General features: G+C 37.6%; 1 protein-coding gene across 1 annotated transcript in view; it reads left to right on the top strand.

The window, feature by feature from the left end:
• Positions 1-3,757: 3,757 nt before the first annotated feature.
• The window catches only part of BMPR1B (bone morphogenetic protein receptor type 1B), a 131,148-nt gene continuing 124,053 nt past the window's right edge, over positions 3,758-10,852 (top strand). The window contains exon 1 of the mRNA XM_080916429.1: positions 3,758-3,830. The gene's annotated coding sequence lies outside the window, so the exon portion shown is untranslated. The remainder of the gene's footprint in view (positions 3,831-10,852) is intronic.

Genomic DNA, 10,852 nt, shown 5'->3' with positions numbered 1-10,852 from the left:
ATCATGATGGTGTTTGAATAGCAAAAAGAACAGATGTTTTCCTGCATCATAGAGTAGTGTACTTTAACATCTACTGAACATGTTCACTAGGATTCAGTACATACCAAGTTATTACATCTAAAACTAAAACTACCCTCTGTTCCCAGGGCTCTGACATGCAGTTACTCCTTGTCCTGTAACCCAGCTGACAAAGCCCAGGCTGTCTGAAGAAGAGCCAGCTTAGACTTTTCTGAGGCTTTTTACCTAATGTGAAGAAAAGATGTAGGTTTTTTTTTTTTTTTTTTTTTTTTTTTTTTTTTTTTTTTTTTTTTTTTTTTTTTGTGCCACCCCCTAATCTGCTCCTTCCTTCGTTTTTACCACCTTTCAGTACCCAATATTAAAATTCTCTTCATTCTCTGAGAGTAGTTCAGAAGTCTCATTTGGTCCTGCCTGGCATGCCCCTGATTCCTCCTGGCCTGTGCAGTATCTGCTTTTAGTTAAAAAGTGATAGACACCAAGGAGGTTTGTGGTGCTATACCCGAGTCACACCCTGTGGTTTCTTGCCAGTTGTCTGACTCTTTTGTTACATGACTTCCATTAAGCCACCTAATAGCTTTATTTTCCTCATGATACAAACAGCAAAATCTTTTAGGGCTGCTTTTAGTGTTATAATAATTCTAAATTCCTTGTTAGACAAACATTTTTTCAATAAACACTGTCACCCCTGGGTCACACACTTCAACAAGACATGGAAGAGACTTTCCACTGTTTACACTTTACATGAGAGTTCATTCTTTTTTTCTTAAAAAAAAAAAAAACCCAAAGATTACATGTATGTACGTGCCTGTATTTTTTTTCATTTGTGTATGTGTGAGTACAAGTATTTATGGAGGGCAGCAATGTCACCGTAGAGGGTAGAGGCGATTATATGCACTAGAGATGGGTTTTATAAGCCAAACTCTACTCATCCGCAAGAATAATAAGGACTTAGCCATCTCTCCAGTCCAGGGCTTCATTCTCATGTTGTATAATTCTGTTTATTTGCCACATGCATGACATCATGCTGTCATTACAGCACTTTTACTGCTTGTGCTTCTAAAAGAATCCTCTTTGGTGCCCTTTGTCCCGCTGCCCCAAAACCTGTAACCCATGGAACTGTTTCTGTTTCCAGATGTCATGCAGACTGAATCACATGCAGTGGCGCCTTTGAACGTGAGTTCTTTTCACCTAGCAGGTGAATGGATAGTTTTACTGGAGTGTCTGCCTTATCAACATCTCCTATTCTGTTCCTATTGATCTTGCTAAGAGAATGCTTTATTAATGGCAGCGTTTCTCTTTCAAAAACAACCACCCACCCTCAACCATCCTAAATCATACTTTGCTGATATGGAATGTTCAGCATGGTCCTGGAATATTTAATGACTAAAAAAAAATCAATACATTTGATTTTATTGAGAAGTCATATGGAACATATGAAAGAACAGTTAAAAACTTTTCATTGTGTGCATTTCACAAAAATTCTCACAAGAAATGTTATGGGTTAAAGGTGCATAAAATAAAACATACAACAATTTTCAGCTGCTAAAGGGATGTCAGTCTTCATATTTAAGTAATGGTTATTTTCAATTACAATTGATTGTTGTTGTTCAATTTTATTTTCAAAATATCATAGTTTCCAAAACAGTAAAATAGCAAGTTTGTGTGTGTGTGTGTGTGTGTGTGTGTGTGTGTGTGTGTGTGTGTGTGTGTGTGTGTGCATTCAGCCTATTCCTGCTTAAATTATGGATTTAAGCTTGGTGGTTCCAGAATCTCAAGTTCTTCTTTTGTAAAAATATCTGCAGCCCAGTGGCCTACATGAAATCTAAGCCCCATGTTTCCGAACATGACTTTTATTAGTGTCTACACCTCTTTTTTCTCCTTTGCCTGGTTTCCCTGTTTGTAACCAACCCAGAGAGAAAGAGTTGGCTGCAGGTGCCCGAGGTTCCTTTCTGGCCCTTCCTTTCCTTGGTGTTCTGCTGGTGCCTCAGTCACCTTGTCTGGTGTCTCTCATGACAAGCTGTGTGTTGTAACCCACACTGACTGGGCTTCTGCTTGTTCCTGTTTCCCCACTGCTTTCTTCTTCTCTTCCTTGGCTCACAAATGCACTGCCTAGTCACTCACCACTCCTCCAACTTATATGATAAGGCCCCGAGAGCAGGAATGTTGCACCTTCAGTGTCTAGCTGTAAGTTTCTCCCAGCAATGAATTAGCTTAGTGAAAATGTTAATTGCCGACTCAAGGGGCATTGGCTTTCAGTTGTTTGAAAGCCAGTTGTATCTAACTGTCTTTTACTCATAACAAAATTCTTTTGCATTAATTTTCTCCCTGTGAATTTGTGTTTTGATTTGTGTATTTGAGATAGGGTCTCACTATGTAGTTCTCTCTGGCTGGCCTGGAATACACTGTGTGGTCCAGGCTAGACTCAAATTCAGAGAGATGTGCCATCCTCTGCCTGCTGAGTACTGGGATTAAAAATGTGTGTGAATGTATGTTCCTATGGTAAGGCACATTTGCACATGGAGATGAACTAAAGATGAGTTTAAGAGTCACTGTCTAGGTGGGCATTGCCCAGCCTCTGAGTAGTAAGAAGGATGGTTGTTTGGGCTGTGACTCTGCTACAACAATGTCACATGAGCCTGAGTAAACTAATAGCCTAGCTAAGGATGAACTTCTAAACTTCTGCACCAGATTATTTCTAGAGTCTGTCATCTGATTCAATTAAAAAATGTATTTAATAAAGCAAACAAGCAATTATCATTGGCAAAAGCATGAAAATACAGAGTAATCTGTTGTCTAGGTATTTCTAATATAAGTATTATACAATATAGATAATGGGAAATGTATGTGGCCTACAAGCCACACATTGGGATGGCTTAGTTTATCCTTAGTCTAACAGCCCAAAGTAAAATAATTCAAATGGTCAGGATTGTAAATCTACAGGTTAGTATATCATGTTGATTCACATAATGTTTAGATTACATTTTAGTTTCTTTCACCAAATACATAATTTATCTGTTTAATATTATACATTCCAATGCATTCCTATCATTCTGCAAGTGAATATTGGTTTAAAAAAAAAAAGCTCTCTGTGACCAATTACTCAGTCCCTGCAGCATTTTTAAAATAAGAAGCAATATTAAAACAATTATAGGACCGTTTTCCTCTGATTTAGGTCATTCATAATGTAACTAACCAAGTTTTGCTTAATGGATTGGCATTTAGGAACGAGTTTTATAAAGGTTTGAGATGTCATTGTTTGGACAAAACAAAGGCAATATTTCCTCTCTTGCCTTCCCCCTCCTCCGGGCCCACTTCTCTCCACCTGCTTGAGGAAAGCTGGATTTCTTCAGGCGAGCCTCATAATTGCCCCTCTGTGCCTGATTTGGGGCTCAGGAAAGGCCCATAGCCTCTGTGAAGCTGGCAGCGAAACGGTATTTCCAGGCAAGCACAGGGTTGCTGGGTCTTGAGCCAATCCACTGCTTTGTCCGAGCAGCTGAGAACCTCGCCGGAGTATTACCACGGTGTTCAGTAACACAGACCTGTGCCATGAGCAAGGAGAGCTCCGAACAAGTGTGAGGGTCAATATTTATAGACCACTACGTAGCTGCCTCACAGAGACACGCAGAGAAACACGCGGACACCGAGAGCCAGGCAAGGAAGCAAACAGCGGCGAGAACATTTAATTTCGTGTTCTAAGAAGACATTTCTTTCTATCAGGTTCAAACTTCGGCTGAAACACAACCATTTGGTGCTGAGCTATGACAAGAGACCAAACGAAAGGTTAAAGGAGCAACCGGGCCATAAGTGAAGAGGTAAGGCATTAACCAGCTTGAGCTGGCTTTTACTTGTAAAGCCCACCTCCCTCCGGGTTAAGTTAGCTGCTCTGCATCAGTGGGCAGAGGGCGGTGGGGCTTGGTACAGCTGTAAGGAGGGGCCGCCCGTGGATGTTCTGGGAGGTGGTGGAGGTTTGTTGGGAAATGCCTGGCCTTTCTTAGTGCCCTGCGTGTGTGTGTGTGTGTGTGTGTGTGTGTGTGTGTGGGTGGGTGGCAGTCACGCTCAAATACTGATTTCATGCTCTCTCATCTATCAGACTGAAGCCTGCCTGTTGGTAACTTTCTATTTAGCTTGACATAAATAGTAAGGCATTGGTGTTTGTTAATTTCGTGAACTAACGATGGACTACAGGAAGTCCTCATCAACTCGCAGAGATGTACTTACTAGATAGACAGTATCAGAATGTGGAAACAGGGAATACGAGCAGTTCGGGGTCTTTTTGACAAAAGAAGACCTCAGTGGACCGTAGACTGAAGTATTACTATCTTTTGGGAAGAGATGAACTTGGAGTGACAATAGTGTTCTCTGTGTAAAATACGAAAGACAAAATTGAAGAGGCAGCCCCGATGCCTGTGCAGACAGACGACTTGCAGTTGGGTTTTTATGAACCATGCTCCTTTTCAGCATCTCCAGCTGTGCATTACTTCGGTGTTTTCCGAGCACTGCAGGTGGCAGGGTACAGGCTTCTCTGTGTGCAGGTTGTGTGCGGCTCGGTTTATCTCTGAGCTTCCTAAATGCAGTAACAGAAACCATCCACTGCTTTGTGAGCTCTCTTTGTAGAACACTCCCTAGACGTTTTTACTTGATTATACATGTCTACTGTATGTGGTTTAGGAAGTCTTTTTTTTTTTTTTTCCTTCACTAGAACTATGGCATTGAGGATATGCAAATTACCCAGCAAAATACCAAAAGTTGACTTGTCTGATTCTTAGATAGTGGAGCTACCAACGGTCACATGACGTTTAAGCATTTTAGGTTACGTTTTAGGTGACGGTTTGAAGTCTAGTGAATTTTCTGTACAACTGCCATATGTATTTGACTTAAAACATATTCTCCCATGGAATTTAAATGCTGGTCCAGTAGAGATACAAGGGAGAGCTAATAGGCGGCACAGGTTTATGTAGGGGTGTTAATTTGGAAATATGATGGGACATATCAAAGTTGCAGCTGGAACAGTTCTTAGTGAAAAGTAAACCCTTTGGAATGAGGCCACAGTTCACTTAGAATCACTGATATTGATTGATGTTTAATTGGGTGGGTGGGGGCTGGTATTACTAATTGGGGTCTTTTTATGAGTCATGACTGCTCTGGTACTTGGTGTTCATACTACATTAATCTTCATCTTAGTTTCCTGGATGATTGCAGGCATCAGTGACCATACCCAAAAGTTCATGCCTTGTTTTTTGGTGGGGGCCCCTAGACAGTTTCTTGTGTCACCCTGGATGTCCTGGAACTGGTTTTGTACACTGGGCTGACCTTGAACACAGAGATCTGCTTGCCTCTGCCTCCCAGGGTGCTGGGATTAAAGATATTCTCCTCCACTGCCTGGTTGTATGCATAACTTACAAAAAGATCTCAAAACCATCAGTTGTGGAATGTATAGGCTGTTTCCATATTCTGCCAGTTAGGAGAACGCATTTCTGAACATGAATTAGCAGACGTCTCTGTAGTAGGACACAGTGTCGTGGGAATATGCCCAGGGTTTGTAGGCTTGGATCATGTGACAAATGTCTTCTTTGTTCTTTGAGGAACCCCAACACTGATTTCTATGGTGGCTGTACCAGTTGGCATTGCCCTCAGCAGTGAACAGGTGTTTCCTTTTCCCACACTCACTTCGGCATTTTTTTTAAAGCTTAGCCATTCTGAATGGAGAAAGGGAAAAATCTCCAAGTAGTTTTAATTTACATTTCCCTGATTGGTAAGGATGGTGAATATTCAATATATCCCTGAACTATTATATTTCTTCTTTTGAGAACTCTCTGTTAAGTTCCAGGCCCTATATTTTAATTGGGTTGTTCGGAGGGGTTGCTGTTTGGTTGGTTTTGGAGGTTTGTTTGTTTGGTACTAACCCTCTGTAGGATATGTAGGTGGTAAGGATTTTTCCATTCTTGAGGCTGCCTTTTCACTTGAATCATGTCCTTTGCTCTACAGAAACGTTTTTAGTTTCTTGAGGTTCCATTTGTTGATTATTGGTCTTAATGCCTGTACTTCTAGAGCCCTGTTTGGGTCTCCTTTATTAATTTAAAGGCTGAACTAATCCACATCTTTTCTTAAAGTGTATGTCAACATTTAATTCTTTTTTTTGTCCTTACAAATCAGTGTTTTTTTAATTTTAAGAAAATTTTCAGTTTGAGAAAATGTTTCATTATGTTTCATAATATTGTTTATTTTGAAAATGTATCATGGCTGATCTAGGCTGGACAAATGGAAACTAAGTCTATTAATGAATTTTTATTTGCTACATGCTGAAGCCTGTAATTTCTTCTATGTTCAATATTCTGGTTTGTTGTTTGTTGTTGTTGTTGAGTGCATCATTTGTATTAATCCCTTTCTTACACATTTTCTTTTCATTCCTCCTTATAACTTTGTCTCTGAAGTTCCATGTTGACTCCTTATTGGGAAAAAAAAACCATCATGGCAAATAAATAATTACAGAAAAATAAGTCAGAAAAGGAGAAAAGAATAGAAATTATGACACTGGTTGATATTGCCTAAAATAGACTGTATTTGTATTGACGGCTAAATTGAGTATTTCAAATCTTGAGATAGTTTCTCAGTATTATTTTTAGCTTTTGACAAATCCTGCTATTGGTTGCTAATCACATTTCTAAAAACCATCTTTCTTAGGAATATTAGCAAAAGTTAAGAAATGTGGAGTCTTTTGCTTTATGCATCTACTGAAGCAATAATGAATTAAACCATAAATATGAACAGACACTTCTTAATGTCCCCTACTCCCCAAGTCCTGTTTTTGTACCTTATATCCTCTACCACAGAATGTTTGGTGGCGACAGTCCACACTCTGATAAACAGCACATTCCTGCAAAACTCCTCCCACCTGGCCTTTCATTGTCCCATGAAAGGCCATGACTCTTGGAACCTTTGAGTTTTTCTGATTTCCTTAGATCTTTTGTTCTATGATCACCTTCTGCCTTCCTTCTGGAATGCTACCTACATCTGTCCTGCTAACCCAGGAGAATATCCCTCTTTTGTTTGTTTCTTATTTGAGCAATAACTCTTGCATTTACGACTGTTATCCATCCTGTGCTGTTTCTTTCATGAGTTGTTTAGGCTGCCACTCCAAGAAAGCCCCTTCCCAGGTTTTAGTCACATTGATGACGTACCCTTCCAGGAATCTCATGGGTTGCCTTAGACTCCCACCAACCTTTGCCACAGTGCATGAGGAACCTCAAGTTACAATGTCTTTGATGAGACTAAAGGAGTTGTGGCTGGCATTTGAAATTTAATATAACAAACATTCCATAATGAGAGGAAATAAAATGTATTTATTTTGAAATTACATTTTTAAATAGCCCTCTTATGGTAACACTTTTAACACATTGATTACTCCAATGGACAGAAAGTTCTTCAAAAAGGAATAAGTAACTACTTTAAGGGTAGTTACAATATCGTAAAAATATTTTGTTTATTTTTCTAGTATCAATTATATATGGGAGAGAGAGAAAGAGGGGGGAGGGAGGAGAGAAATTAATCATATATGATCATATATAAGGAATACATCCAGGCAAGGATGTATTTGTTATGCAGAAGTACAAAATAACATTGGCTAGCAAATATAAGTCCAGAATATACAGACCCCAAGTGTTTCTTCAGTCGTGGTGATCAAATCTGCCAGAGTAGCTGATAAGTTGCCCCTGCAGCCCCGAAAGCTGTGACTTAGAAAGGGATCTCCTCGGTGAACAGTAGGAGACCCCTTCCCAAGGGTCCAGTGCTCCAGGGGAAAATAACTCTGTTGTGTGTTTGGGAAAACTAGAATTGCAGGATGGAGTTGCTTTCCATGATCCCAGGAAAGGCATTCCTTCAATTCTGTTTACTTGTGCAGAGATAGCTAAGGAACTTAAGGAAAAAGCACAAAAGCATGGCTGACGAATTCTCCAACACGAAAGGTGAGACTGAAGTTAAGTCAGGGGAAGAATTTACTTTCTCAAAATAGAAATGTTGAAAGAAAAGGAAGTCAGTGTTTAAAACAGTTGAGAAATAACAGCTGTTACTTTAAGTTCTGAAATTGGATGAAAATAGAAATTACCTTGTTTTTAATTGTGTTTCGTTTACCCAGATTGCATAAAGTGCTTGTCTGAGCGATTTCATATACCACTGACCAGCGTCCAGCTTCAGGGACAATTTCGAGCAATTGCGTTTTCCTGGTCCGGAGTACGCTGCTCGGTGGTGCTTGACAATTGTTTTCACTACTATTTTAGCCTTAAAAGCCTCTTGCAGACATTGACTATGAGTCTTGTTTGCTTAACCTTGACTTGTATCTGTCTGAGGAATGAAAACAATATCGGTGGTATTTTCGAAGGAAAATGTAGCAACTTTTTCATTGCTTAAAATAGACCATAGTCGCTTGAAGTTTCTTTTCAGACAGATTATTTTTCCCACATAACTGTCCTGTGGGAAGCTTAAATTGGAACAAGTGCCACTTCTAAAAGTTAACTGGTATGAATTTTCGAGCTCTGTCTGGCATATCAAATGATATGAGAAGACGGGGAGAAGAAAGCTCTTTGGCTGATGGTGTTGGAGCAGGTGTACCTGCTTCTCACTATTCAGTGGAGGCAGAAACACAAGGTTGTCTCAGTAAAATCTCGAAGACTAGAAGACCAGATCACGAGGTTCCACCCACCGCCACTGAGAAAAGGTCAAAGAACTTTGTGGTTGAAATGGGGCAGAAAGTTGCTTTGCTTTATGCTTTTAGTTTCCACCAAATCATTATTAGTCCTACTTTATTAACTAGCAGTTTGCATTACCAATCGATATTTTCTATAATCATGCATGATATGCAATTCATAAAATATTAGAAAAGTAGAATATATTAACTTTTCGGTTGGAAGTTTTTTGTGTTAAGATCGCCAATGTATGAGAAAGGTTGCCAACCTTGCCAAACATTATTTTAAAATATATAATTATGATGTAAATCATAAAAGAAAGAAATCCCTAAATTTAAGGACAAAAATTATAATTTTTGGTCTGATTATACTTTGTCTATATTTATTAATACTACAAAATTAAAAAAAATTAATTTGTTAAATTCTATGTTTGAACTGTATTAAACTTTGTATTCTTCTTATTTCTGAAAGTTCAATCTTATAATTTTTGTTCTCAGATGAGCAAAAGTACTTTTCCACTCATAACTAAACTTAAAATATTTTTTGAATGGTGTTTTCTTCTTTTCTCTCCTGGTTTTCCCATTTTTCTTGGTAGTACATCCCACAAACATTTTTCTTGCTCCATGAAAATATGTCAAATACATGTAAAACAAAAGTAATAAAATGAAAATTCTGTATTTTTATTGAAGCTTAGGAAACCCAATAGGGAGTGAATGACTGTATCATTTAAAACTGCTTTGAAGTTGATTTATTTCCTGAATTTTTGGAAGGTGAAATCTTTGAATAAGATTAAAAAAACATGTTTTCTGGAATAAAATCAATTATATCTACGAAAAAATTTTTTTTCTAAAAAAATTCAGGCTTCATCAATAAGTTAGGTATCATTGTTTTTCAATTTAATGGAATTGTTGAGAATTATTGATATTAATATTTCAAGGGAGTGGTAGAGTCAACAGTGAATTCATTTGGCCCTATACTTTAGCTAAGAAATTTTAAAAAAACAAAAAGAAAACAAAAGGAAAACCAAACCCTACTCAAATCTAATTGGTGGTTATAGATCTGTATATATTTTCTCACCTTGACTTAATTTATTGATGTCTTAAACATCTAGAAATTTGTCTATTTCCTTTTAGTTCTCAAAATTTGTGAAATATAATTTTGATTAGTATGTCCTTAAGATTTTCTGAATTGTGTTGGTATCTGTTGAAATTCTATTTTAATTTTTAATTTTATTATTTTGGGTGGATTTTTTAAAATCACTTTGGCTCAGGATTTGTCAACCATATTTATCTTTAGAAGAACTAAATATCTTTTTAAAATATGTTTCTATCATATTAATTTCTGTCTTAATGTTAATAATTTCATTGTACCTACTGATTTGGAGTTAGGGTTTTTCTTGTTTTTCTTTTTTAAGACTCTAAGGCATTAAGTTATATGATTTATTTGAGATGTCTTTGATATCTTAATTTAGGCTGTGGAAGCCTTAAACTTCTTTCTTAGGTTGCTTTAGTTTTAAGGATGTTAGAGGATGTCAAATCCTTCTCTGTATTTACTAAGATAATCACATGTGATCTATTCTTGACTTCATTCATGTTAGGTATTACATTCTTTAATTCATTTATAATGAACCATGGCTACATTTTTGGCAGGTTTTGGATGTGTTAATTTACCCTTTTATTTCTAGAATTTCTAAGTTTTAAATTTTTTCTTCCTCCTCTCTTCGATGATGTACTCACAGTTCAATAGTGTTTGTTACTCAATCTCCCCATACCAAAACCAGATAAAGACAGAAAGCAACAACAGAAAAGAAACTTATATGTCCATCTCTATCATAAACATAGATGGAGAATCTCAGTAAAATAGTTGAAGAGAGAATTCAGGAACACATGAGAACAAACCATTAAGTGTGGTTGTGGTGGCTTCATTCTCCCAATGCCAGGATGGTTTAATATACATAATTCAGCAGATGTAATTCTCCACATACATGAGCCACAGCTATCACATGGTTATTTCAGTAAGTTTAAGAAAGACTTTGATCACTCCAGTATCCTTTCATGATTCAAAAGCCCTGAAGTGAATAAAAGGAACACATTCAAGATACTGAAGGCCATATAATGCAAACCTATAGCCAATGTTACCTTAAATTGAGAAAAAAA

This window comes from Micromys minutus, assembly GCF_963924665.1.
Source record: "Micromys minutus genome assembly, chromosome: 4".
Lineage (NCBI taxonomy): Eukaryota > Metazoa > Chordata > Mammalia > Rodentia > Muridae > Micromys > Micromys minutus.
The sequence above is the reverse complement of the archived record's forward strand: the minus strand, read 5'-3'. Positions and strand labels throughout refer to the sequence as shown.